The sequence below is a fragment of the Anastrepha ludens genome, chromosome 2 (genome assembly GCF_028408465.1).
Source record: "Anastrepha ludens isolate Willacy chromosome 2, idAnaLude1.1, whole genome shotgun sequence".
NCBI classification, from domain to species: domain Eukaryota; kingdom Metazoa; phylum Arthropoda; class Insecta; order Diptera; family Tephritidae; genus Anastrepha; species Anastrepha ludens.
The window spans coordinates 144,507,614-144,529,573 of record NC_071498.1 but is presented as its reverse complement, the minus strand read 5'-3'; the positions used below and the strand labels follow the sequence as shown (position 1 = coordinate 144,529,573).

The 21,960-nt window shown below is 40.0% G+C and overlaps 1 pseudogene; it reads left to right on the top strand.

Annotated features, from left to right (window-relative positions):
• The first annotated feature begins 20,886 nt into the window (after positions 1 to 20,886).
• Positions 20,887 to 21,068, top strand: LOC128856148 (U2 spliceosomal RNA; annotated as a pseudogene).
• The last annotated feature ends 892 nt before the right edge of the window (positions 21,069 to 21,960 follow it).

Below are 21,960 nucleotides of genomic sequence, written 5' to 3'. Positions count from 1 at the left end.
AGCGATACCAGATGGAGACCGCCCTCTATGAATACCTAAAGTAGACATCATGTAGGATGTCAGCGCCTTTGGCGAATCTAAGTAGGGCTGAGAGCTCCGCTTTTGAGACGTCTTTCAGATCCTCAAACAGTGGGGCTCCCAGGCATCTTAGTCGCGTTTTTGATAATGCCGGACAAACGCACAGAAGGTGTTCTAAAGTTTCCTCAACATCCTCTCTGCATTTTCTGCATTTGTCCGTGTTAGCAATCCCTATCTTGTACGCATGTGCAGCCAATAGATTATGACCTGTTAGCAAACCTATGATAGTTCTGCATTCCTTTCGCGAGAGCGTAAGTACGAATTAAGTCAGTTTTTTGTCGTTAGTTCTACACCTGTCTTTTGCTGTTTTGCATGTGGTGAGGTTAGTCCACCTAGCTTCCACTAGCCTTTTCATGTGGTCGTCCATTCCATTGTATATTATATTTAGCGGTTTTGGTATGTCATTCTCTTGCTCAAATGGTAGTCTAACAGCACTTTTTGCTATCTCATCTACTATTTCGTTCGAGTCGATAAATAGCCCACATTTTTTTGGCTGCCTACTCCGATTTTTCACTTTGGTCGTAGTGGTGTTGAAGATTGATCGAATTTTCTTGCTATAAACTTCCATTTTGGAGTGCTGTAACACATAACTGGCTTCTCCTAACACAATAATGCCAAACATTATTTTTAGCCCACATTGGGCGTAAGAGAAATTGCCGCTCTTCAGAGGATACACTGTAATTTTACATGGGCAGGCTGTAATTCAGACTCTTTAATTCTCCGTCCAGTATGCCAGAGCAGAATTTCGAAAAAGATAATATTCAACGCTCTGCACTCCCTACTTATCTCTGAAGCTGTGGCAAAAGTTATGAGTCGGGAGCCTCGTAGGGCAGTGTACATTGATGGCAATAGCTATAATATGGTTCAATGGTAAAGAGTTAATGATGATCTAGATCTGGATACTGTAGCAGGTTAAACTCCTACCTATCCAGAATCGACCCCGACATACTAAACATATGTCCAGCATGTGAAGGCACCCTGCACGACACTAACCACCTTTTCACATGCCCCAACAAACCCACTCATCTAACACCCCTCTCCCTCTGGACCCAACCCGTCGAAACAGCCAGTTTCCTGGGCCTACCGTTAGATGAGCTAGACGAAGACGACCGGTAATTTACATAACACTGACAGGGCAAAGGTACTGCTACAACAACAACAGCAACAACATCTAGATCTTCTACTATCTGTCTTATTCTGCAACACGTGGATTGCCTGGCCCATTTGCACTTTGCCTGTTCAATGAAAGCCGATCTAAACCGGAACGTACACGAAAATTGAGAAACAACCGCGTTATGGGCGGAGTGTACCAATTATATCTTCCGAGTACAAGGACTTATACTACTTTCGTAACGTACTTCTCAACCAACTCATTCAAACAGCTTCTGCACTCAATAGAATGTGTAAGGATGTAGGCCCTCCCTAGTATATTTTATGGCGCAGCCAATCTTATCATCTATCATCATCATCAACCTCTTTTGGAGTCTTCTTAAAACAAAAACGTAAAATAGCGTAAGCCTGCTCGCAGAAGTGTGCCAGAGTAGCGTCCAGCATCAAAGCGTAAAGCATCAAACCAAAGGTATCTGCAGCTCCGAATTGTATTGGCCATAGTTGCATGGTAGCTGGTTTGGTTTTTGCTGTATGAGTCTATTAGAAGAGCATTCCAAAGGCGTATAGCTCTCCTGGAATGGTATCCTAATTTCGAGTTTCAGTTTAACTTTATACCAAGGACCACACCATGGTATTTTAAATTCGAAGCGAATTTAACCCTTCTGTGACATCTTACCTCACAACCCTTCCACTGACGTCCTTGGTACAGCTATGCCACTATGAATTTTATACTGAAAGTGCGGTCTATTACAACATGAAAGATTTTTTATTACTACCATTTTTTTGTTATTATGAAAGTTAAAACTTGCAACTTCAAGTGCAACTAAAATTGCAACTTCAAAGAGCGCAGAACAAAAGGGTGAAAAATAGAAGTATAAAATACTGAAAGTGGAAACTTATTTGAAACTTTTGCACATTTGTTGGACGATGCTATGCTGAGCAAATACAGGATCACTGCATTTCAAGCACCTCTGTCATGTCTTACGATGTGAATCACACACAACTTACAAGAGTATTTTACTGCAGTAGGACTCAATGACGAAGATGTTGAAGCAACTGTTGTTTTCATAAGTAATGATCCACGCATCATTTCTGTGATTGCACTTTTAGTAATTGCTTTAGCCATCATATTTTCATTGTTTACACGATGATCTAATTCTTTTTTTCTCGACCTCCTTAGAAAGCGAATGTAAGCCTTTACGATGAAATGCTTCTGGAACACAAGTCTTATTCTTGCCTAAGGTCCACACATATGCTAAGCTGTTGGACAAGAAATCTTTGTGCAGTGGAAGTGATGTAAAAAAGAATAACCCACAACTGTTCCACCGGTATTGTAATACCTGTGAACTAAACGTTTGAAAGCATTTTCTCCAACATTTCTCTGTTGCTGAGCTCCTGGAGGTATGACGGTGTAAAGTTCTGCTTGCAATGGAAATTTGATAATCCCATCTAAGACCCAAAAGACCTGAACTCCATACTTTGCCGGCTTACTTGGAATGTGTACGTATAAGTGAAACGCGGGGAAACTTTGTATAGGTACATATTTTCTTCTACATCATCAGCATCGATGGCTTTACAGAAGTCAATTAAGCTTTGTCCGTTGATCCTCTCCGAGAATAAGATTTTTGATGTGCCATGGTAGTTGTAAATATCGGAAAACAATTTGTTTTCCATAGGTCAGCGGTGTGCTGATAGTAGGATTTTGTGACACCTGCGATGATCAAAAGTGTAAAGGAAGCATACGTTTCATTGACTGTAACAGTTGTCCTCTTCTGCAGCTGCGCGAGAGGTTTCGTTTCATTCATTTTCTCAAAACCTATTCAGCTTTTCTATTCGTCTCTCTGACAATGACCACCATTTCTTCAGTAGTTAGTTATCTGATCGAAGATTTCTGTGCGAGAAGCGTATTCTAGATGTTTGTATGGGCCGCCTTGCGGACGAGAGATGTTATGTGTTCGTATTTTGGTAGAAACTGGAGGTTTCTTGCACCATTTCGTGCCATCTTTTGCTGTGAAGAAATCAGCGTTATTAAGGGGGGGGGGGGGGGTAGGGTCACAAAATCGAAATTTTTTTTCTTCACTCATCTTATAGTAAATCATTTCAAGAATGTTGTGTCAAAATTTTAAGTGGATCGGAGCAGAACTCTCAAAGTTATAGCCTTTGTAGTCACTCTACCTCGAATGCGGAGCATCGATAATTTTTCAGAGTCATTTTTTCAAAAGCGTTTTTCCCGAAACGATTTCTTAAAAGTCGGTGCCAATCACTGCCGAAACTATTCAACCGATTCTTTTCAAATTTGGCACACGTCTTCTAAATCAAAAATACCTCCCCCTCACACTGTTTTTTTTATTTTTATTTTTTTTTTAAGGTTGTTTTTCACTTACAAATATGGCGAAATTTGCCACCAAAACTTTATATACTTTAATATGAAAAATACTTTAACTGAAAAATTCGACTTTTTTAGTTTCAGATGATTCTACGACGAATGCCGATTGGCACCGCAGAGCACCTCTCGAAAAACATATCTCCAAAAAAACTCTATCATGGGCTTATTTGTCAATATTTTATTATTAATATTTTTTAAAAACTTATTGAAAAGATGTACAATAACATGCAACTGATTTTATTAAAGTATCTTAAGCCATATTTCTGTAAAAAATTCAAAAAAAAAGTGTTTTTTTTTAGCGCTAAACCCTACCACCCCCTTAAACGTTTCGTCTTCCGGTTGTATGATTTCAAATTCAATGTCTTCCTCTTCATCATATTCCACGTCTGCGTCACACTCAACACGAATTTCCGTTTCTCCATCTGAACGTTGTTTTTCATTTGGGACGCAATTGGGACCTTCATCTGAATATTCCTGAAGCGGTTCCACGAAATCAATTGCCTCGATGTTCTCATCATTCATCATCGTCCTTTGCCATATATAGTCATATCCAACCGTCCTTGCTGTTCTTGTTCACTAAGTCGTAAAAACCTTCTTGAAATTATCATATGGACCACATCGTCTTCAGCCTCTGCTGGCAATAAATTTTGTTGTGAGTCCTTTCAAGCACATAAATTTAGAGAAGGGAAAAATTTTGCAAAGTCTTCTGCAGCCAAACACATATATAAATTTGAATACCGTTTCGCACTAATTCACCCGGGTAGAATAATGTCGATGTCACTAGAGCGCTCTTTGATATTGTCGCTTTTGATAGGAAACCCTCTCACTTCTCTCCTAAATCCTAATGTAACAGTTTTGCATTGTGCACCTAGACTTGAATTTTTAGTTAGTTGCCCTAAGTGATAATAAGTGAAAATCATGCGGCATTTCTCAATTACAATTAACATTCAGGTTATAAGCAAGTAAGTAAATTCTCAACTCGATAACGTATAGCGAACGCCAAATTACCATAAATTGTTTAATGAATATCTGCATGTCCACCATATCTTACCCCATTCGAATTTTCAATTTATGCCATCCATGACCCTTCTGTGCAGCCACTTAACAACTTAATTTCTACTCGTACTCCTGTATGAAAATAAGTGTGTGACTGGGTGTCTGAGTTTGCTCCGCCGAACCGCATACGTTATCTTTTCCGAAAAAATATTGCTGCCATCAATCGCTTTCAACTTAGCCAATTGCCTTCATTCGCATTCCAAAGTAGTTGGACAAATGGAAAAGGCTTATAAGTGCGCATGTGTGAACACGCTTACAAACATTTATTGACCAGTTTGCTATGCCGAAATGTGAATGTCGCACTCTCCTCTGGCAGATTAAACGCCCGGTGCCAGCAGTCACGCCCCGTAGGAAAATTGGTTAACGCCTACAAATGAAATATTCTGCTTCATTACACTCAGCCACGATGATGATTTACTTACTTACATAGATTTGATATGTGAACAAATAAATTTCAGCTCATTAAGGCATATTTGTTAATCAGTTTATTGCCACTTTATCAAATTGTTGATATTTATGGAAAAATATCAAATAGGAGGTGGACTCCAATACTAATGAAAAATAGAGTAGTTGGAAAATTGGATTTGAATGCGCTTTTCTAGTTAGAATTAAACAAAAAGAATCTACTGGGAATTAATTAATGTCTGAAGTAGAAGGAAATAAGCAGCGAAGCGAGTGAATCCGGCGATGAACTAGGACAAGACGAAGTATCTCTTGTCATCAAACATGCAATCGTAGCACTCGCGTATCGACACCCACAACACCACTGTTAATAGTTATAATTTTGAAGTTGTGAGAGACTTCGTTTATGTAGGAACCAGCATTAACACGGAAAATAATGTCAGCCTTGAAATCCAACGTAGAATCTCTCTTGCCACAAGTGCTACTTTGGACTAAGTAGGCAACTGAGTAGTAAAATCCTCTCTCGACGAACAAAACTAACACTCTACAAGACTCTCATCATGCTCGTCCTAACGTATGGCGTAGAAGCTTGGACGATGACAACATCTGATGAAGCGGCGCTTGGAGTGTTTGAAAACAAGATTTTGCGCAAGATTTTTGAACCTTTGCACGTTGGCAGCGGCGAATATCGCAGGCAATGGAACGATGAGCTGTATGAGTTTTGCGACGACATAGACATAGCGCGTCGAATAAAGATCCAACAGCTACACTGGCTGGGTCATGTCGTCCGAATGAATACAAACGCTCCGTCTCTGAAAGTATTCGATGCGGTACCATAGGAAGAAGAACACCTTCTCTGAGTTGGAAATATCAGATAGAAAAGGACTTGGCTTCACTTGGTATACTCAACACGTTTTCCTAAACTCCACCAAATAAACCGTTATGAAGGAGAAGAAAAAAGAAGTATATCGGTATGTGTGATTATTTCCTACTTGGAATAAGAACTCTTTTGTCTTTTGTAAAAAAAATTTATATATATTAAAAAGGCATTTCATACAGGATTGGTATCTGAGTGATGTGGATGAAGCTTTTATTATAACTTAAAAATATTAAATGATTTTAATTAATTAGTTTGTGTTTTCTAAAATGTGGCTGTAGTTGCTTATAGGCAGGGCTGAAATTCTAAAATGTCTTCTATGTAAACCTTCTTTTTTAGTTAAAGTTTGGGGGATCTGAAACAAACACGAAAAATTATTAGTAGTTTATAGTAGACATAGGCTAAAAGCTTTCGAAAAGGTATTTTTCATAGGTTGGTGTAATTGCTCTTATTAGCGGCCTAACCTCGGAAGAGCAGTTAGATGTTAATATCCAACTTGCGGATCTAATAATGCGGATGAGTTTCTGTGCGCCACACCTCACCTCTCTCATTGTAGCACTCTGATTTTAGAACGGATTCCCATCCCAATGGCAGGTTCCTTCTCTTTCATCGAAGCGTGTGCGCAAATGAGCGCGTTATTCTACGGAAGATGGACGAAAGTACTTTACGGTGAAATTTCTCGCCTATCACTAACTAGGCAATGAATTAAAGTACTTCTTCACACTGCAGTTCTAGTAAGCCTCAGAAGGCCTGGTAGTTTTCTAACCTCGCGCCGGCCTTAGGATCTCTTGTGTGACGGAGATGTTAACCCTTGCTGGTTCGAGCACAAAACCCAGCTGAACAGAAGCACCTTTCTAAATAAAGGAGCGAAAACTCCATGAGAATTTGATGTAAAATCATCGTCTTTAAAATATTTGCAATAGTTGGCATCAAAAACAGAACTGAGAAACTTGCTCCAGAACTTAAGCCGAAAATATCGAAGTGGGCTCTCCAGGGTGTGTTTTCTCATTTTGTCCACGAACGGCTACTTGATTGCTACCCAGAGCGTACTTAACGCAGTTGGAAGTCGTGAACTGCTTCAATTTTATGTAAAATAATTGCATCTGGGACTCCTAAGTTAATAGTACGCACTTCCAGGTCAAAAGTACTTACATGGAACACACGAAACCATTCAAAGCCTTTTGTCTCCACAAAAACATTGGCACCTGCAACATCTAGGAAAAATGTTGCGCCGGAGTTTTAATGGGAGAAAAAATTCACCACAAGAAAGACGAGAAGAATAAAAGGAAGTGTTCTGTTTGAGGGTTGTGGAGGAGACTGAACGATGGCGGACTTCGGTTGTGTTAACCATTTCATACTACGGCTGAAATTCTCAACCTACTATTGTATATCCGGTGCTTAGCAAACTCCACCTCATCCTACCAGATAACTGCTGCAGAAAGGACTTGAAGTAATACCAGACTTTACTGCGTGAATACATAATGGGTTATGTTGTGAAAGCACATATCCACAAAATTCGTGAGCTGAGGTTTGGTTAACTTTAAAAGTGTCACCCGAGCCTGAAGATCTCGCTACTTTGCACGTTGGCGTGTGATGAGTTGACGCAAAGCCCAACTTTACAGGAGCACACCACAGGCTTACAAAGGAACCCCAATCATCTTACTACGCGAGGAAGCCACTGCAGGGGTCACTTGTTTAGCTAGTTCACGCGTTTTCTAACAACTTCCTGTGCAACGGCGACGAGCTAATTTCCGCTTGGCTGGCGCAGTCAATGTCTACTTCTTTGAGAGTTGTTCTTCTCCTTCTTAATTGGCGCTATAACCGCTTATGCGATTTTGGCCGAGTTTAACAAAGCGCGCCAGTCGTTTCTTTCTCGTGCTAACCGGCGCCAGTTGGGCACACCAAGTGAAGCCAAGTCCTTCTCCACCTGATCTTTCCAACGCAGAGGAGGCCGCCCTCTTCCTCTGCTACCACCAGCTGGTACCGCATCGAATACTTTCAAAGCCGGAGCGTTTGTATCCATTCGGACGACATGACCCAGCCAACGTAGCCTCTGGATCTTTATTCGCTGCGCTATGTCTATGTCGTCGTAAAGCTCATACAGCTCATCGTTCCATCGTCTGCGATATTCGCTGTTGCCAACGTGCAAAGGTCCAAAAATCTTACGCAGAATCTTTCTCTCGAACACTCCAAGCGTCGCTTCATCGGATGTTGTCATCGTCCAAGCTTCTGCGCCATACGTTAGGACGGGCATGATGAGAGTCTTGTAGAGTAGTTTTGAGAGTAGTTACACAAGTAATTAATCAACTGGTTCTATAATCGCAGCGACCTTCATTTGGAGCACACTTCAATGGTCCAGTAACCCGAATTTGGTAGAACACTCCTCCACCACCTTTTCGGATTAACTTCGCGGTATTCGAGATAAGCTGCACCTGGCTCTGCCTCCAAATGCTGCACCCCGCCATCTCTTCCCTCCAAAGAACATGAATGGAGAATGTTCCACTCGGGCGCAGCGAGCGAGTCACTATGAAAATGAACTCGAAGTTTCTGAGGATAACGAAGTATCCATAGCTTAAATCTAGCTTGCAGCTCGAGCTTCTCAGTCAGTGGCTCAGCTTTAGTATTTCGGCGACTCGAGCGGTGGTAGTTTCGCTTGCGTTGTTTATGGGTAATACATTTCGAGTGGTCGAATCGTAGCTTTTGCTTGAGATTCCTCTAATTCTAGTGGGTCTTCAGCTTAAAGTCGCAAAGTTGTTGCCATTTGCCGCTAAAGTGGATGGAAACAAAGTACCTCTCGTCTCGAACGCCTTTTTGTGGCACTCAAAAGTGAGTTTGCCACGAGAAGGAAGATTTAAATAAATTTTAACATCTTAGAAATGCTTGATCATTCTTCTTCTACATATATACTTAGATTCTTCTTCTACATATATCCTTAACACCAAGTAACATCCGTCCATCTGTCTATCCGTTTTCGCAAATGTTCTATTTATAGTAATAAGCAACATACTTTTGTATTTCTGCATCAAAAGGTGTTTGCTGTTGATGTTGTTGTTGGCTATTTTATCAACAAAGAAAATGACAAATTAGTGAAGGGGACGAAACCGACTTGAGAGCACGGTAGCTGCCACCGTTGCACGACGCTGGCAACAGTGATAAAGCAAAATGAAAAAGTGCTGCGCATTCCAGTAGCAAATGAAATTAATATGCTGCCACACAGGATAACGTAGCGAGCAATTGGATGTTGGAGTGTTGGCAGCACGAAGAGGCACCATCCGTGCGCAATGCCGACATACAGACATGCACACATACCTACATACACATTTTTGAGATGCAGACAGTGACCACTGGGCCGTTTGCAAACACTTCATTGGTATGAATTGTATTTGCAAATCAATGCTTGCTTATGCATGCAAGCGTCCTCTGCGTTTGAAGGATTTTGGAGGCCGTTGCAGCTAATTGTAATCTTTGTGGCACGCTGTGCTGGCGCTTAATTAAATTTGGTGCACAAAAGCGCAGACAATGTAGCCAATTAATGCTGCTAATTTTTTTAACATATTCACTCATATACGCACATACATACACATGGACCTTAAGTACAGCCGAGACTGAATGCTTCTTGCGCAATTATACGTCATGTTGCAGCCGAGTAATATAATTACATTTTACAAATTACAAGTGCTGTTCACTGGCAGCGTCTTTCCGCAATCAACACGCAGTGCCAAGAAGTCGCAAGCGCAAAAGGCACCCCGTTGCAAGACGCCGTTTGCCTGGCAGGCGGCTGCTCATGCAAAATGCACATAAATCCCCAATTCAATTTACAGCGAGTCGCTGAACATTAGACGCTGCTGCCTTAAGAAGAAAAAAATGTATATAATGTGTTTATGTATGTGTGTATGTAGGTTGATCCTCACGTACATATATGTAAGTGTATGCAGCAGATGCAGAAATGTGACTACTGAACGCAAGTGCGATGCCTGCAACATAATACGCATTGCATGCGCATCCAGCTGCAAAAGGTAGGAACAAAAAAAGACTATAAGTAGGCTTTCGTGTTTGCATCTGTGAATATGCGCGTATGCATGCAGTTGTAACCAGTAGCGCCACATCATTTTTCATCGTTAACCATTGCACTCCCAGACAAGCCACCCCAAAAACTATTCAAACCCCAAGCATTTTCTCAACTCTTATCTGGCGCACCTGTAATGCGCATGCGCGCACACTGATCGCCCATCCAATGCCCTAACTATAATCTCTGTTATACTTACACATGTACGAGTGTATATATGTAACTTGCACTGAGTAATAAATGCGCGCAATGCTATTAAGGCGTAATTATTTTTTAATTATATCAAAATATATTTGATGTGCTCTCAGTTTCCAGTGCAAACACAATTCTACCGCCGCCAGTTTGACAGTTTGCCAGATTGCACCGGAAGTCTGCCATGCGCGTAGGCTTTGTTTGTGCACAAGACGCCCTCGTAAATTTCGTGTTGGCACTTTAGCGTTGTGTAGCACAGCCACTGTGCAGCAGCTCACATTCCGCACAAGACCACTAAATCCCCACTTCTTCACCACCACCCGCCAGCCACATAAGCCGCCACATCAGCATCACTCCCATTGGTGATGCGTTGAAATCGTGCTGGGCGCGCAAATAATTGAATGCCACAGCAAGGTGTTTGCTGCTATTGCTACCACTCGACTGCCCCAACCAGTGCCACTGCCACTGCCACTGCCACTGATGATGTGGCTCCAGTTGAGTTGTTGCAGCTAATCAGCAACGCGCACTCACTCGGGTACTTTCGGTTAAAATTGATTCCATGCGACGCGCAAATAACTGTGCGTGCATATAAACATACATACATGTAAGTACATACATATATTTACAAATACATACATACATACATGTATGTGTGTGTATGTTCCCATGGCGGCCTTAATGCCAATTCCTAATGCAATAGGAGCATTAAAGATAGAAAAATCTAAGCACCAGCCACAAGTTTCTGGTTGCTCATCAGTGTCGGCTTGTTGTTGTTGTGCTTACACACTCTTGCAGGTGCAATAGTAACTCGTAACTACGTACAACAACAAAGCGTTGGCGTATTGCCCAGCTCGTATCAGGCTTTGTTCCTGTGGCGCACCTTACCACAACAACACTATTTATTGCCACACACACACACACACCTTAAATGCTAAACAACGTTTCGCGCCCTGTCGGGCAAAGGAAGCCTAATTTATGAACTCAATGCGAACCATATGGCAAAATTGAAAGTTTATACTCATAGATTATTAACGAACTGAGGAACTTCTTCTCAAAGTTTAACTTCGCAAAATTATTGGCATCTATGAACTATCGCGAAAGGTGTTTTAGTTCTTACTTTCCTTTCAGAAACAAAAAAAAAGTTATGTAAAAAGTCTGGTTCTATTTTGAAACGAGCGGAGAAATTTCGCGTTATGAAATAAGTGAACTAAATAATTTTTTGCTTCCTCCTTGCTTCGCAACATTTCCAGGAAATATTTTACCTATATACCTGTGAAGGTCAATGGCCCTATGCGCCAACTTAGAACTTTAAGAATTTAAGATGATGAAGGTCAGAAAGTTAGAGAAATAAAGTGGAAATGTTGAAAAACTATACAAGAAATTATTTTTCTCCCCCAAAATATTCTTCTTTAAGCCATATACATTCTCAGATCTTCCAAGTAGGCTTTCAATAAATTTAAAAAAAATTTTTCTAGACCTTCAAAATCGGTCAAAATAGCGTTCCCATCAAAATAAAACTGCTTTGCTCGAGGCTGTTTTTTTTTCATTACAAAAATTTACAAATATTTTCATAAAAGAAACGAAATACCAACTAATTGGAACTAAACGAGTCATCTTCGACGATTCAATGAACACAGTTAGTCTTTTTCGATTCAGAAAACAAATGTACTGAAACGCGAATTTCTACAAAATCTCACACACTTAAAAACGCGCGACTGTACTCGACGAAAAGTTTGCTTCGCCAGAATTTAAGTTGGAGTTAACAAAAGTATACAACATAATTTTTGAGATCGGAAGAATCGATGAAACTTTTGAAAAAAACGATAATTTTCCCAATTTTTGAGAAGGGGGATGTAAATGCAGCCAGTAACTATCGGGGCAAAGGTGTTAATGGGATTGATAAACGCAAGACTTGCAAATTGGGTAGAAAAAAACAACGTGCTCACAGAATTCCAAGCCGGCTTTAGAAGAAACTATTCAACTGTAGATAACATTTATAATCTTGCGTCTATTGTACATCTAAAGTTTCATGAAAATCAAAAAGTTTACGCATATTTTGTTGATTTCAAGGCGGCGTTCGACAGGGTGCCGAGGAGACCGATGATTTATAAACTTCGACAGATGGGAATATCTAGCAAAATAACGAACCTCATAGAAAATATTTACGATAATACTAGATCTGCGGTTTGGACGGGAAAAGATGTATCCGACTATTTTGAAACCTGCACTGGTGTGAAACAAGGATGTCTGTTGTCGCCATTATTGTTCACTTTATATCTAAACGATTTGCATGACTATTTAGAAGGTGGACTATTAGTTGAGGGCATGAATATACGTCTTCTCCTTTATGCCGATGATATTGTTCTCCTAGCGGATGATTAATAACCTGGAGAAATACTGCGCTGAATGGAATATGGAAGTAAACCCAAATTAATCGAAGATGATGGTCTTTAGAAGAGGTGGACGACTTTCCCAGGCTGAAAAATGGTGGTACCAAGGTGAAGAAATTAAATTGGTGGCCGAATATAAATATCTTGGTGTCATTCTCACACCCAAAATGGCATTCGGCAAGCACTTAGAAGCCAGAAATACTTCAGCAAAAGCTAGTATTAATTGCACATGGAACGATTTTTTTGCGAAGCCATTCATTTCATTAAAATCAAAATGGAAGCTGTTCCAAGCGGTATGCAGAGCGATCCAAACCTACGCAGCGCAAGTTTGGGGATATGCCTTATTCGATGAGGTAAATAAACTTCAGCGTTACTTTATTAAAAGAGTCCTCAAACTACCCGAGTTCACTCCAAATTATGCAATAACATTAGAAACTAATATAGAAAATAGCCACATGTATTCTTTAGAGTTACACATGAAGTATATCTGGAAAACTATTTATAAATATAATTGTAACAGACTCCCACACAAACTAACACAAGGCATCTTAAATAAAAATGTGTTTTGGCTTAAGCATCTGAACGACATGGGAATGGAGTTCGGACTGAAGTTTGAAGAAAACATCACCTCTATAGACTGGCAAGAGCGCTGTGTGCATCTTCTTACCGAAATGAAAATAAAAGATATCAACATGGCAAGGCAAAAAGCACAGTCAAGCGCGAAGCGAATTTATAAACATTTAGACTACTCAAAAGGGGAATCATATATTAAAGAAGATATGCGGCTAGCTGATATTACTACAATTTTCAAAGCAAGATGTGGTTTACTGAAGCTAAATGTACGTATGGAAATGCTCAGAAAATATGCACCCTCTGCAATTTAAACGAGGAAGAAAATATGCAGCACTACTTAGGAAGATGTCCGGTACTGAAGGAGATCAGAATAAAATACCTAAACGCAGCGAAGCTAAATAAAGCAGAAGTAATATATATACTTAATGGTCATAATTGGGAAAGACTAACTTGCTTTATATACTCAGCCTTACGCCATAGAAATTTTCTTATTGCACAGTTTAATTTTTGTTCAATTTTTGAGTTGTGACAGACAACATTGTTATTGCCACAAATTTATTGTTTCTTTCTTTATGTATTTATATATTTAAACGAATTATTGTAAAAATTATTGAAATGTAAGATGAAATATTTATAAATAAGTACAGAATTACTACTACTACTCGACGATCTGTTGCTTCTTAGGTGAGCATCCTCAATCCCAGAATTTGTTGGCCGGCAACACCAGTTAACGTTTCGCTAAACTTTGATTCTTTGCTGGTCGGGGGGTAGCTCAGAGTATTAAGTTCTTTTTAATTGTTAAGTTAAGTTGTAAAAGCGTTACATTGGATAGTGTTTTTTGTTGAAAGCCATGCTGGAGTCCGATATCAGTTGGTTGTGAAGTGCGGCGAGATTCTCATACTCTTGAGCGAAGTCTAAGTACCTTGTAAAGTAATAATTTTTTTTCTTTTTCACACAAGTCCGACATCGAATTTACTGGACGTCCATCCATGCCCCTTACCGAGTTGAAGGAATCTTTCTAAAAGTCGAAGGAGTCGCATGAACCAGATAAACAACGAGTGGGCGTCAAGCGTTTGGATGGGACCAAAGCAATATCACGTGGCAACAGATAAAATAAATAAAAATAAATCAATAAAATTGAATATGAAGAAAGATACGTACCAAGGATTTTAAACAAAGAACATAAGTAGATACAAACGATATCGCATTTTCAGAGCGAATCGTGCAATTTTTAGGATGATTTGTAGGAATTTTGTACTCTATTTACAGCCAAGGATGCAATCAGGGTGCATCACGTTGTTACTATTGGCTGTACAACTAATTAATTTCGTATTTTTTTGTTAAAAAACCATTTATTTAAGTAAAAAAGTGAAAAAATATTTTATTCAAAGTATTGCCCATCGGAAGCGGCAACTTTTTCCCATCTTTCAGGCAATTTATGGATTCCATCCCAAAAAAACTTCTCATCTTTTGCGCCGAGAAAGTCATCAAGCCATTTTTTAATACCTTCAACTTTGGTGAACCGTATTCCAGAAAGGTGATTCTGCATCGACCGAAACAAGTGGGAATCAGAAGGAGCTATGTGTGGGCTATAAGACGGGTGAAGTAGAATTTCCCATCCGGCATTTTCCAAATAATTTTTGAGCGGTACTGCAACATGTGGCCGAGCATTGCCATTGGTTGGTTGGTTAGAGTGGAGATTCATCCTGAATCCAACTAGCGCTTCCGCACCATTTTGTTGCCACATCCTCTTTTCCAACTTGTTATTTACGGCATGACTATACCCAGTCTGTGCGGTTCAGGAACCTTATTAGGTTGTTGACATCTAAGCCAGACAGTTGTTCGAGCTCCTCGAACAGCGGTTTGCCCAGGGTTAACATTCTGTCCTTCCATAGGGCAGGGCATTCACAGAGGAAATGGAAGATTGTTTCCTTTTTCTCCGGTTGTTTGCAACTGTGACAGTATGTGTTGTGAGGGATGCCCATTTTGGCTGCCTGTTCTCCGACAGACCAAAAGCCAGTTATGACTGCCGTTAGTCTCCAGGCATCCCGTCGTTTCATGTTTAACAATATTGATGATTGTTTAAGGTTGTAGGTGGGCCATAACGTTCTGCTGATTTTGCATTTCGTCTGGCCCCTCCATCTACACTCCGCCATTCGGAGGTATTTTAGGGAAATTGTACTCTTGACTGCGCCTAATGGTGTGAATACCGGTTCTGCAAGAGCGTTATTCATGGCAGATCCCCCTCTTGCCAGTTCATCTGCTTTTTCGTTACCTTCAATATTCCGATGTCCTGGGACCCAGATTAAGGTAACATTATGTTTTTCGCTCAAGGTGGAAAGGCTATTCCTACTTTGTTCCACCACCATTGAGGTTGTAGTCGCTGAATCCAGTGCCTGGATTGCAGCTTGGCTATCCGAGAGAATAGCGATATTGCTCTTAAAAGAGAAGTCTGTGATTAGTAGCCTACAAGCTTCCCCAATTGCCAGTACTTCCGCCTGGAAGACACTGCAGGTATTGGGGAGGCGCACAGATTTTTCAATTTTAAGTCTATGAGAATATATACCAGCTCCAACACCACAATCCATTTTAGAACCATCTGTATAGACTGTAGTGTCGAAGTTGTTTAATGAGAATCCCTTATTCCACTCTTCCTTAGATGGAAAGAGAGTGGCAAAATTCCTATTGAATGTTACCGTCGGGACGATGTAGTCAGTCCTCACCGAGGTTAACTGAGTTTGCCGCAATAGTAGACTGGCATGACCATAAGTGTTTTCTTTCCAGCGGCCCGCTTCGTTTAACCTAAACGCACTCATGGTTGCCGTCTTCTTAATATGTAGGTCTATTGGAATAACGTGTGTCAGTGCGTTCAGAGCCTCCCTAGGACATGATCTGATTGCGCCGACCGTTATTGCACAGGCTGATCTTTGTATTCTGCCGAGTAATTTGATGTTGTAATCTCTCCCTAGAGCTTTCCACCAAACTACCGAACCATACGATAAAATTGGTCGTATAACCGCCTTGTACAACCATAATGTATGCTTAGGTTGAAGACCCCATCTTCTTCCAAGCATACGTTTACAGGCATATAGAGCAATTTCAGCTTTCCTTACCCGTTCTTCGACGTTTAATTTCCAGCTAAGTTTGGAGTCCAAAATTACCCCTAAGTACTTTGCACTGGGTGAAAGTGAGAGGGTTTGTCCATTAATATTTGGTAGGGTAAAGCTTGGTACCTTGTATCTGGTGGTAAAGAGCATGAGTTCTGTTTTACGCGGGTTTAAACTTAAGCCACAGCCTGTTGCCCAAGAATTAAGCTCGCCTAACGCCCTTTGAATGATCCCACTGATCGTATTAGGACACAGTCCTGACGCCATTAGCACCACATCATCAGCGTACGCCACCGCTTTTATCCCTCCTCTATTAAGTTTTATTAGGATTTTGCTAATCACACATAACCAAAGAAGTGGAGATAGTACTCCCCCCTGTAATGGAAAATCAATTTCTCGTGTCGGTCGCCCATTTTTGCCGATTTTCGGCTATTGCTTGCTGCCAACGTATCAATTGCTGCCTGTATAGCTCTCCCGTGATCGTCTGGCCCGATTTTAACAGCTCATAGTACAGGACACCCTTCTGATCCCCCCAAATACAGAGCATTACCTTCAAACCATGAATATTCGGCTTCGATGTCGATTTGGCTGGTTGCCCTGGTTTCACATATGACAATACGATGCAAAAACGATTTCTTTTTGTGGCGATTAAGCAGCATTTCAGACATGCAAAATCGTTTCTCAAAGTCTCTCGGCTTCAATTCGTGTGGCTCCCAGTTTTCTTGTTTGTAAATGTATCCGGCTACTTTTAAACGTTGAAAAATGGCTTGTTGAGTGACTTCCAATGTTTTCCAATGGACCTGATCGCTCTTTCTCTTCTGTGTCAAAATCACCACTTTTAAATCGTGCAAACCACTGCTGACATACTCTAACCTCTGGTGCATATTCAGGATAAGCTTCTGAGAGTAAACGATGTGCTTCTGTTGTACTTTTCTTTAAATTGAAGAACAAAAGCAAACCTCGGCGCAAATGCTGTTTTGTTGGAACAATTTGACTGTAACAAAAAAAAATTTTGTGCTTACTAATATTCACTGTGACATATCAAATTTACTTGATTTTATGGCGTGCCTTAACATAAAATAGCTGTCATTGTCAAAATATTGACTACATAAATAGATATGAGGTTAGTAATAAATACGAAATTAATTAGTTGTACACCCGATGTTAAGAAATAACAATTCTCGACCTGGAATAAATCTTCACTACCGACCTCGATATGTTGAAAGTTTCAAGCTCCGTGGGAAAGATTAAGCATCTGATTTTAGAATGACGAGGAAATTATTTTAATTAATTATTTGCAAATAGGAACTACTATAACAGACTCATACTATACAAGGAAGTTTCGGAAAGCCATCAAAAAAAAAAGAGGTCACCCAAACTACGAGCTGAAGACCTTTTTCATAGAGTCGACGAACTCAAAGTTGGAGCTGAGCTGTCTGTCACACAAGAAGTGAGCGCAAACACTCTTCCAATTCTCCAGATCTAACTGCCAGCGACTTCAATTTCCATGCTTGTCTCAAGCAACAGCCGAGAGGTAGAAAATTCGTCGACGATACCGGGGTGCCAGCTGTCATACAAGTACTCGTACGAGGGCCAGTGTTTATCGATGGTATGGAGAATTCAATCGTGGTCGTAGGTCACTCCAAGACGAATTTCGTGAAGGTCGTCCAAAATCAGTTGTTGTTCCGAAAACCATTGATGCCGTGCGCGAACTGATATTGCAAGATCGTCATGTGACCTATCGTGAGATTGAGACAATCTTAGGCATTAGTGGGACCAGCATACCTTCAATATTGCATAAACATTTGACTGTCAAAAAAATTTGTTCGCGTTGGATCCCACACAATTTGTCAATCGCTCAAAAAAAGGCTCGTGTCGATTGGTCGAAGGAAATGCTCAAAAAATAGGATCGCGGGGCTACAAAACACGTCTATGACATCATGACAGGTGATGAATCATGGATTTACGCGTATGAGCCCGAAAGTAAACAGCAGTCGACTGTATGGGTGTTTCAAGATGAGCCAAATCCAACAAAAGTTGTTCGCGCACGAAGAACTTCCAAGCAAATGGTCGCCTGTTTTTTCGGAAAAACTGAACATGGCGCAACCGTACCACTAGAATAACGCAGAACAGTAAATTCTGAGTGGTACACAACCATTTGTTTGCCAGTTGTCTTCCAAGAAATTAGGAAAACCAATCGCCAAAGACGGATCACTCTTCACCAGGACAATGCGAGCTCTCACACATCGGCTCAAACAACTGCATTTTTGAGCACCCAAAACTTCGAACAAATGGGTCATCCGCCGTATAGTCCTGACTTGGCACCGAATGACTTCTTTTTATTCCCGTACGTAAAAAACAAACTGAGAGGTCAACGTTTTTCGACACCTGAAGAAGCGGTCGCGGCATTCAGAATGCATGTTTTGGAGGTACCTCATTCAGAGTGGCAAAAGTGCTTCGACAATTGGTTCAAACGCATGCAAAAGTGTATAGATCTTCATGGAAAATGTTTTGAAAAACAATAAAGTGATTTTCGATGATTAAAATTTTATTTTGTTCTCTAATCTCGACATATAAAAGGCACCCCTCGTATAAGTGAACTGAAATATTTGGAGAGAGGAGAAAAATAAAATTAATCTGAACAAAAATTATTGTTTTACGTATATATTGCTTGTGAAATGGTTGAAGTACCACTCGCTAAGTATCACTAAAGCGCCAGTATGATACCAGTATGAGACCTCCAACGGGCAGCCAACCCGAGCTGTGGATGTAATGGAAAAGATGCATGGGATTTAGGTTGGCGCACTGTCACAGGCTGTCGAAGAAAGGAGTACCAAGTGACCTTAATCGTATAGCTGCCCAACGCGGACATTTACAGAAAAAGTGCTGAATAGTCGCCTTCTCTGAAAGGTCTCCACCTTTTCTGCAATGGGGGTTAAATTGTAAACCTAGCTTTTCCGCGTGTGTACCGATCGTTCCATGACCAGAAAACACAGCTGCACACAGTTTGGAAGTTGAGTGGTGACTTCACGCCATTCTGAGACTTCAGACTAAGTCCTCTGTAAATTGTATAGGAACCAAAAGGTTTTCGAAAAACCACATGAAGCAATGGTGCTCCATCTGTTTTGCGCTTCCCTGGGAAATAAGTTGTGTAATACCCCTTTGACAACAGTCAGCGGGATGCCGATGACTGGGAAGGAGGTCTCTGAGACCAATTCAGTCGCAAAAGAATATTGATTATCATCGCTTTCTGATTACCTCTCATACATTCTATGAGCGATCATCGTGCCGCAACATTCCTACTGGTCATTCAAATATCAATTTCCAATTAACATTGCTTATATGTATATTTATATATCTGTGTGAGTGTACTCTTGTAATAACCTGCTGTAACATGCTTACATGCATACTTACCATGCGCATACATACAAACAAACGAATCTTCAGGTCTCGAACTATAGATAGAGGTAATTGTTGCAAATGATAAAAATCTAAGAACCCATTTTTTATTGAGGAAAAAGTTAAACTTTACGATGCGCGCGAAAATTGCTTAATTTTAACGAATATGTGCAGAGATTACAGCGCCAATAGACAGAATTGCAACAAGTGAATGTGAAGGCATGAAAAATTTTATACACAAACAAACATAAATACATACCTTTGTACATTAACATGAGCTGGCCCTGGAACGACGCCGCACAAAGTCATTTCTTAGTAGCGCCCAGCCACGAAATCACACATACAAACATACAAAACATCTGTAAGTCGAAACACCACTGCGTCCAAAAGGAATTGAGGCGTCAACAAATTGACTCGCCGCTGCGATCTTAATTCGTATGTTTATTTTTATTATTTTTTTTTTTTTTTGTTTTTTTTTTTGTATGTGATTGGTGATGAATTTTTGATTTTCATCCGTAGGGCAGTCACTTAAATTTTATGAGTTATGGCGATCTGATTGTCTGATTGCTGATGATTGATTTGGTGTGAACGTAATGGCGTTTAAATCACTTAATTATACAGTCGTAGCTGCGAGTGAAACGGACACAAGGAAGGAGTCGTGGAGTGCGTACAGGTTAACCCTGCCTGATGTATTCATTTAATATGTGATTTTAACAATGCAATAATGGGGTGTATATTGAGTGTAATTGACTGCGTCGACCTTTGTAATGCAGCAATGCAATGATGCAACGTTGAGCAAATACCGTGGTTAGATCTGCTTGATAATAAGTTTTTTTGAAGTGAAAACTTCTTTAGAATCGTTGGGAGTGATTTGAGAAAAAGTGAAACGAAAAAGCGACCATCTTGGCTACGAATATTACATATAAACGTAGCGACGAACTAAATAACTTTTAGGCCAGCGCCGACAGCATGGCGCGATAGCCGAGCGGCTAGCAATGTGAACTTCCGATCCAAAATTCTTGGTTCGAATCACAAGAAAAAATTTTTTTTTTTTAAATTTGCATTGTAGGACATTTCTGATTATTTATTGAAAACAGTTTTTTGGCTTTTCTATTTTTGGTTTAGATACTGAAAGTCAGTTTAAGTGAATCGGTATAAATATTTCGTACATTAATTTTTGTGAGCGTGTAATTCTCAAAAGGTTTATTAGAAAATGTATTGACAAGGTAGTTTGTTGGTTGTGTATGGTTATCGCTTCTCGGCCTTATGGCTAAGATCAAAGTGTAGCTTAACATCTGATAGATCCTCCATCGGAGGACAACAAATGTTAAACTGATTTTTGGAAATGGGCGGAGTGTTTTAGGGGCTTGCTCCACCTCTGCCACGGGTTGGCCCGGTATTGCAGTACGGCCGGTATTTCGGCCCAAATTATTGAATAAATACAAGAAGAAATATACTAATACATTTAGCTTTGGTGGGAAGAGACATAAATTTGTATATGAATACAAGTAGACCATGATACAAAGAATAATGAGATGGCCCGTTACTCGTGGTCCCGTTACTTTGCGCTTAGCGAATTTGACAACTAGTTACGTAATTTTAGCTCCAGTATGGCCAGATTACCATTTTCGTAACTTGATTTAGCATTTTTTTTTTTTGTTATTTTTATTATTTTTTGTCTCGGAGTTGTAGTTCTTTCTTCATGACATTTTTCTAGCTGTTCTAATTAAAATGTCATGTTTATAATTTTGTAAAATATACATTTTTTAATAATTATTTTAATAATTCACTCAGTTTTATTTAGCTTTACTTTTTTTTAACATCTGGTGGCATTGCCCGCGATTGCCGGTATTGTTGGTGTTCTTCTGCTTTCGGCAGTCAAATCTCTCTCTGGCTACTGCAGAGTTGCCTAGCTTTGGATATAAAAACGCACTAAATGCCCATTTAAAGAAAATAAAACACGAAATTTTATTGTGTTAAGTAAGAACTTTGTATGCGTGACAAATTGTCTGTAGAATGTGCGTTTTTTTTAAATAAATATGTTATGCTTATGTACAATTTAATTTATGAGTTTTTTTTGTTAATCGAAATTCTTTTGTTAAGGGAACGACTTTTTTGCTATATTTGAAGTTATGTAACTAGATAAGGTACTCTTTTTGTAAAAATGTCAGTATGGTTTCTTTAGTATTTTCTGGTATTTTGTTGCTTATTTTTGCTATGAATACACCTCTTGATGCTCTATGTCTCACTAAGGATTGATGACCGGAAGAAACGATTACACCTCTATGGTTTCAATTCGCATTCAATAAATTCAAAGGCTTTTT